The 8,229-nt window shown below is 43.8% G+C and overlaps 1 pseudogene; it reads left to right on the plus strand.

Moving 5' to 3' along the window:
• Window positions 1–1,507: 1,507 nt before the first annotated feature.
• Window positions 1,508–7,942, plus strand: LOC108530963 (sal-like protein 4 pseudogene; annotated as a pseudogene).
• The last annotated feature ends 287 nt before the right edge of the window (window positions 7,943–8,229 follow it).

The raw sequence follows: 8,229 nt of genomic DNA on the forward strand, positions 1-8,229 counted from the left end.
CTGGAAATAGAACTGTATCATGTTCAAGTCTAGCATGGAGACTCTGCACTAACCTCCTTTCATCTCTTTGTCTGGGTCCGCCTTCCCTCACCCGAAAAATCTCTTAGTAGCACGTCTAGTTATTTCATCTTGGTCTTTCAACCATGAAGGACTTGAGGGACTCCAGTCCATGGAAACACTGAGATTAAGCGCTGTTGATGAGATAACAGACCCGAGTTCTGAAAAACAAACATCAATTTATTAAACTTGCCAGTCAAGTGAGCCCTGCATTTGGGAACGGTTCCCCCCAGATATGCTTGAGCAGAGCTAATATGTGTTACTAGGAACGCACAGATGGTTCTGATTAACAGAAGTGGTGACAAAGAAACTGATGGACTCCTAGACCAAGACAGAGCTGCTTTAACACACTCAGCATTCCATCTGTCTTAGGTTAAAGCTGGTTTATTTTGGCTTTGCAGGTCCTGATATGATTTCAAACAGCAAAGTTTCTCGAGGAGGGTGATTCTAAGGCATAAGTCTCTTCAGTATGATGTCCTTGATGTTGATTTGATTTAAAGACATGATAGGTTAAGGCTGTGTCCTTGATGCTTGCTAGCAGAAGCCCTTTAACAGTTTCACAGCATGACAACTGTATGTGAAAGAGGCAGGACATGCAGGGGGGTGGGGGAAGCCTGGCTAGAGATGGTGGCAGGCAGCAGAGAAAAACATGTTGTAAAGAGATCCTGGACCACAGCCACGTAAATGTGCTTGTGCAAAAGAATGGAGAGGGGAATGCTTGCCCTTGCCTGAAGGCAGGGCGGACATTGAGTCTCCACTGCATCCCCCAAGCTTTGTATGGTACCTGGCACAGGGCAATTGCTCTCTAAGTATTTGTTGAATGAATGAATGAATGATAGGAAGATGGGGAAAACAGTCCAACAGGAGAACAATTTAAGACAGTAGAGGGTTCAAGGCCTGAGGCTGTGGCTGGGAGAAGATGATAAGAGCTTAGGTTCCCTGGCCTGGGTCATTTCTGAGACACAGACTTCACAGTCCCTTGCCCCTAATACATTCACACCAAGTGGTAACTGCTGTCAGGGTGAACTTTGCTCTCACAGAAGAGTTGTAGGGAGGGGTGAGGAGTGGAGAGGAGAAATCACCGGACTCTAGGTTCCTGAAGGAGTCGATGGAAAATGAGTGAAAACAAGTACCCCTGTCTTTTTTAAACCACTGTACACTTAACTTGCTGCAGGTACTCTGCTAGACCCTTCTGACACTCTCTAGTCCTTATAGCAAGCCTCTGCAGTTACAGTAGTGAAACCAGTATTACCAACCAATGAGGGAGGGAGCTGTGACTTCCCTAGGCTCGCATAGATGACAGGGACAGGCTGATGTCATAGCCCAGTCTCCCATTCTGTCTTGCTCTTTGAGACCCTTGATGCCACTCTTACCTGAAGTCCACAGGCAAGGTGGGATCCAGAGAGCCAAGCTGGGATCCAGAGAACCCTTTGGCCAGGCTGCCCTGAGCATGACGTTAGGTAAAGAGGATGAGGCTGGCCTTCCTGACGTTGGTGCCCACCAGGTCAGAGGTCTGCCGTTCCAGGGTGCTGGCTGCTTCTCTTACAGGGTGGAACACAGAGTGAGTGCAAGCCCAAGGAACCAAGAACTTCAGTTCTTCATTCTTTTATTGCTTTACAAAAAAAATTAGTGGAACTTGAAAGCCTGATTGTAAAGTTGACTAAATGAGAATTGCGCTAAGGTAATTTTGAAAAGGAAGAATACTTCACAAGGAATGCGGGAACTCTTTTGGCTTATCTCCTTACCTCAGATATAGAAAATCCATAAAGCTAGAGAATGAAACAATAGTGGCACATTTTTAGGTGGCAGTTCGGTATATTTATCAAAACTGACAATAAATAATTTTATTTTTAAGAACTATTCTTGAGAAAAACTAAAAATTCACATATAGATCTATGTATTAGGGTGTTCATTGCAGCCTTGTTTGTAAGAGTTTAAATGTGGAAATGTTCCAGATTTACATCAGTACAGTAGAGCTTAAATTAATTAGGATATGATCATACCATAAATACCATGGAACCATTAAAAGAAATTAAGCGGAGTCAAATACGCTGACTTGAAAGGACCTGAAATATATTGGGAATGAAGGAATGAAAAGAGCAAGTCACAAAACAATATTATGTAATTATGTTACAAACACATTGGAATGTATTTGGAAGGATGCACACAAACAATTTTTAGTGACAAACTTTGCAATTAGAGAAACAGTCAAGGGATGGTCTTACCTTTTTGATATACTTCCGTGTGGTTTTCCTCTTTTATAAAGAGCATATTCATGTGTTAATTGTGTATTTAATAAAATGATAATGTGGGGAAACAGAACCTGGATATTTGGGAAACGAGAAAGACAAGACAAATTAAAGATAATTTCAGATTTAATCCTACAGGTGAGTTGACATGAAATTTAATGGACTAGATAGAACCCATGGCTATCACTGGTATGGGCTGCTTATTTGAAGGCAGAATATCTTTGAGCCCTAGTTACAGCCAAATTTTTGTGGCCAAAGAGATCATAGTGCCCTGAAGTATTCTGGGAGTGGTTAAGAATAGGTTTATTGCAGCCAAATTAAATGGGGCCTTAGTGGCTTTGATCGTAGCAGTTAGTACATGAAGAAAGGAAAAAAAGCAATAGGCTGAAATTGCTCCAGCAGAAGTAAGGAAGGGAGTATCCCCTGGAAAAGTATCAGGAAGCTGTGCAGCACTGCAGGGTGGGTAAGAGGAGAGAGCTACTTGTCATAGCTGCAATTAATATAAGATCATTCTCTTATCCAGCAGAAACATGAGTTAGATGCCTTTTAAGAAAATTAAATGATGACTTAATTACCTCGTAAAAATTATGAATATGATAGAAGTATGAAGCCTAAAAAGAAACATTTCTTCTTCATTCCTGTTTCTAATTCTATACTTGTTCCCATTAATCACTACTGTTAGAGTTTGGTGTGAATTCTTCCAGAGCATTTAGGCTTATACATATGTACACAAACACACATAGAAGCACACTCACACACAATGACACATGTGCAAAATTAAAAAAAAATACCTAAATATTTTCCTAATGTAGTCTCATTCTGAGCCTCAACAGCAGGCTGTGCCCACAGAACTGGCTCACCAAATTTTGGAGTTATTCTTTGCGTTTCTTTATGGAATGCTCTGTGGCTGCTCTGGAGACAATAACTCTTCCTGAGTGTTTTCACCAGAACACTTGGGAAAGCAATGCAGGGTGGTTGTGTCACTGAGGGGGCAGATGTTGATTTGGATTTAGAAGAAACGGGATGCAGGAGTCTTAGATTTGGGTGATTTGTAGTGCAGTGAGTTTAAGAATTTTAGCTCCAGAAATATGGATTTGAACACAGGTTTTCGCACTATCTATAAGCGTAGGAAAATTACTTAACCGTTTAGAACCTGTTACCTCGCTTATAAAGTGAGAGTGCAATGGTGCCTATCTTATTGCAAGGGGATTCTGAGGACTAAAGAGGCAATGCCTACAAAATGTTTATCACCTTGCAAAGCATGTACTGAATAGTCAATAAAGTAGGCTGCATTTATTTCATTTTATTCCTGTTCCAGGTCACTTTTAGATCACTTTTGAACACTTAGAGTCCTCTTCTAGTCCTTCTAAAAACTCCTTTTCCAAAGGCTTGACTTGCTTGCCTTTGTTTTCTGATCTAATATTTATGCACATTTTCTACTTTTAATCTATCATGTTTGCTTCAATATGCCAAGACTCCCACATGGTGTTTTGAAAATGAACCAAGAAGTTGGGCATGGTGGCTCACGCCTGTAATACCAGCACTTCATGAGTCCGAGGTGGGCGGATCACGAGGTCAAGAGATGGAGACCATCTGGCCAACATAGTGAAACCCCGTCTCTACTTAAAATACAAAACGATTAACTGGACATGGTGGCATGTGCCTGTAATCCCAGCTACCCAGGAGGCTGAGGCAGGAGAATCGCTTGGACCCAGGATGTGGAGGTTGCAGTGAGCCAAGATTGCTCTACTGCACTCCAGCCAGCCTGGGTGACAGAGTGAGACTCAGTTTCAAAAAAGAAAATGAACCAAGAACAAACCAAAAGTGCTTCACACACAACTTCTTGGACTTTCCTTAAGTTGAGTTATAGTTGATCATTTCTTGCATTTTAAACAACTTTATTTCTTGGTTGATTTAGTGGCACAATTTTCCAAATTCATATTTGGTTTTTGACCTCAAGGGCTGAAGAGTCTCCTTGCTTTTGGCCTTGTGGAAATTTAGCTGTTTTCGTGCTTCTTGTCACTAGCTGACTCTTGACTCTATCAGTCCATATAGAATAGTCATAAATTAATCTGATGTTAGATTAAGTCTTAGTTGCACATCTAAGTGTTCTGTCCATTTATCTATTTAGTCAATAAATCTTTATGAGTGTCCCTGAGTGTCAGGAATTTTACCATGTTTCAGGGATAGGGTGGTAATAGAGACAGCCCCTTCTTTCATGAAATGCAGAGTCCAGCAAGGCCCATACACATTAAGTAATGAATTACTAATGTGGTGGTGCTCTGCTGGGTGATATGCTGTGAGAGGGACCCAGGCAGGGCTCCCTGAGGGAAGTGATACTGATATGAGATCTGAAAGAGGAATGAATAAAGTGAGAAGTAGAAGAATATTCTATCCAAAAGCAACTGTATATTCAAAGACCCAGACATAAGAGAAGTCTTGCAGTATTTGAAGAACTGAAATAAAAGTAATGATTGGAGTGGAGAGAGTGAGGGTGTTGAGAGCTGAGGTGGGACTGAAGCCATATGAGGGATTTATTCCTTCCAGGAGTTTCTCTGACTGGTTTCTGATAACAAGTGGTTATATAGTCTAGACTGTTGCTGAGTTCGCAATGATGACAACATGTTTGAACCTCCTTGAACACAGCAGCATTTTATTGCTCTTTGGTGACTAATGAAATTTTGTCTCTGGTGAAGTAATTGGATTCTTAGCATGACACATTTTAATTCAAGTCAAGAAGACAGAAATATAAAAGACTAGTGAGTGATTGCCTCGAGTTTATATAGAAATAGAAAGGACTTGGAACTAGAGAGTCTTTGTTTTGAACGGTCTTTCTGGACTTTCCTTTGTTAGTGTTTGTCTTTTGTCTACTTTTTGTCCTCTTAAACTTTGTCTACATGTAGTCAAACGGAATGGATAAAGCAAAAACAAAACAACAATAGATTCTGCTTCAGAGCTGCAAAGCTCCAGGCAACTTCGATGCTTCACAGTTAAAATTTTCCTTTCAGTAGCTGCAGTTGCAATCGTCTCTAGCATCAGCAAAGAGGTGGTAAGAGCATCATGTTTCCGAGATCCAACTTGTAAGGCATGTGGGAATGGGATACTACCTAAGAAGGAATTCTAGTCTTTCATTCTATATAGAATTAAAAAGACTTATCTTTTAGCTAAAACCCCTGATTGTTTAGAATAATATGATTTAGGATAATCAATAAATATACTTATAGACATATAATACTATGTAGAATATCTGATATAAATGTTTAATTCATTCTTAGTAGTATGTATAGAATTTCACCTATAGCTCTGTCTTGTCTTACTCAAAAAGCAGAACAATTTCTTTCTTAGAAAGAAAGCTACCAGTTCCCAGATGCCCACTCCTATTCTTTTTAAGGAATCATAATTTGTTCTCCTTCGAGCCCAGATTTCTCAGTGAATTCTCCAGTATGCTCACAGCTCTCCCTCCAGATATTTTGAGAGCTTGGAGTCATAGTCCTGCATTTTTAAGGAAGCTGTGAAAACCCACATGAGCTCTCCTTTTCCAGCCGTAGAAAAAACTAAATAGTGTCCACCACCGCTGTTGGTTGAGAGTCCTTTGGTTCTAAGTTTTCTTCTTCTGTATTCTGCTGGATTCTCGTGAAAAACCAATTTGAGATAATAGCAGAAAATAAAAGACACTGGCAGAAGGATTTTCAATGTTAAGAACTGACCTATGACAAAACTGGCCATTTTACATCTTTGTCATATTTACAGGTTTACTTTTCTAATATTTATACTTTGGATTTGCGGGGCTGGAGGGGCGGTAAGGTAGCCATAGCCACGAAGATTTGTACAATGATGGAAAACTAATAAAGATGTGAATTTTGTTAAAGAAAGATTCTCAAATCAATATATTCTTGGCAATGCAGAAGAGTATTCTCCTGGGGATAGAGGGAGTGTCCAGATAAGTCAGAATGAAAATGAGCGGGGAAGATGGGTAAATTTCCCAACTCTGGAATTTGTGGCAGAGAGAGCAAATAACTGCGGCTCTCCTGGCGCCTGGGCTCGCACCACGTCGGGGCCCAAGCAGGCGAAACCCCAGCGGATCACCTCGGAGGAGGACCTGGGCAAGCAGCAGCCGCAGCAGCTGACCCCGGAATTTGTAGATGTGACCCCCAGGGCATCGGCGGCGGGGGAGCTTGGTGCTCAGTGGGAGAAGACGCAAGTCTGTGAGAAATGCTGTGCAAGTTCTTTAGCGCCTCTGAGTTGTTGGAACATAAGAAAAATTGCACTAAAAATCCACCTGTCTTCATCATGAATGATGGCGAGGGTCCAGTGCCTTCAGAAGACATCTCTGGAGCTGTACTGAGCCACCAGCCACCCAGTCCAAGCAGTGAGGATGGTCACAGGGAGAATGGGGGCAGCTCAGGGGACATGAAGGAGAAGCTGGTGCAGAATCTGTGATGTATCTAAAGACAAAGATGGCCCTGCCACCCACCCCCCAGTACATAAGATATTTACCCAAAGGCAAAGTGGCCAACACTGACATGTCCTTGCAGGCGCTACGGGGCACCAAGGTGGCGGTGAATCAGTGGAGCGCAAATGCCCTGCCTGCCCCTGTGCCTGGCGCCAACAGCATCCTCGAGCCGATACAGTGTCTGCAGCAGCAGAGGCAGCTACAGCAGACCCAGCTCACCGAGCAGATCCGCATCCCGGTGAACACGTGAGCCGCTCATGCCTGCACTCCAGCGGGGCGGGGCCAACACCCTGAAGACCTTGGGCAGTCACATGTCCCAGCAGGTTTCTGCAGCTGTGGTTGTGCTCAGCCAGAAAGCTGGAAGCCAAGGTCTGTCTCTGGACACCTTGAAACAAGCCAAGCTACCTCACGCCAACATGCCTTCTGCCGCCAGCTCCTTGTCCCCAGGGCTGACGCCCTTTGTTCGGAAGCCGGATGGGACCTGGGTGCTCCCAAACGTCATGTCCCGCCTCCCCAATGCTTTACATCCTCAGGACCCGGGCTCGGTGTTCTTCCAGGGACCTTTCTCCTCTGTGGCACTAGACCTATCCAAGGGAAGGGGAAGCCACCGAACATCTCCGTGGAGGAGGTCAAATCCAAAGATGAGGCAGTCCTCTCCAAGCCCAAGTGTAAGTGCTGTGGCAAGGTTTTCGGGACTGATAGCTCCTTACAGATCCGCTTCCGCTCCCACACTGGAGAGAGACCCTTCGTGTGCTCTGTCTGTGGTCATCGTTTCACCACCAAGAACGACCTCAAGGTGCACTTTCATCCCTAGGTGAAGGCAAACCCCCAGCTGTCGGCTGAGCTCTAGGACAAAGTGGCAACAAGCAATGGCATCCCCTATGTACTCTCTGGACCCCTTCCTGTAGATGAATCAAGTATCTTTCTAGACAGCATACCTGTCCTTGTAACCCCCTTGGTAGGGCTACCTGAGAATCCCTCTTTGGTGACTAACCCCAAGGACCTCAAGGGTGGCCCCCTGCCAACCAACTTGCAGCCTGGGCCTTCTCCAGAAAATGAGGGTGGACCCACACATCCTGGGGTGGGAGGAAACCATAATTCCCCAAGGACTGGTGGCTTCCAAGGGAATATGACCGTCGACCCCAACAAATGTCTCATTTGCCACCGATTCTTAAGCTGCTAAAGCTCCCTCAAGATGCATTACTGCACCCACAGCGTGGAGAGATTAATCCAGTGTAAGATCTGTGGCCACGCCATTTCTACCAAAGGTAACCTGAAGACACACCTCGGGGTTCACTGAACCAACACATCCATTAAGACACAGCATTCTTGTCCCATCTGCCAGAACAAGTTTGCCAATGCCGTGATGCTGCAGTAGCAGATTTGCCTACTCTAAGATGGATGGCTCCCAACCAGGTATCAGTGCAGATGTAGAAAAACCAGGTGCTACTGACAGCATTTCCAAAACCA

This window comes from Rhinopithecus bieti, unplaced genomic scaffold, assembly GCF_001698545.2.
Source record: "Rhinopithecus bieti isolate Rb0 unplaced genomic scaffold, ASM169854v2 scaffold_6513, whole genome shotgun sequence".
Taxonomy (NCBI): Eukaryota; Metazoa; Chordata; class Mammalia; order Primates; family Cercopithecidae; genus Rhinopithecus; species Rhinopithecus bieti.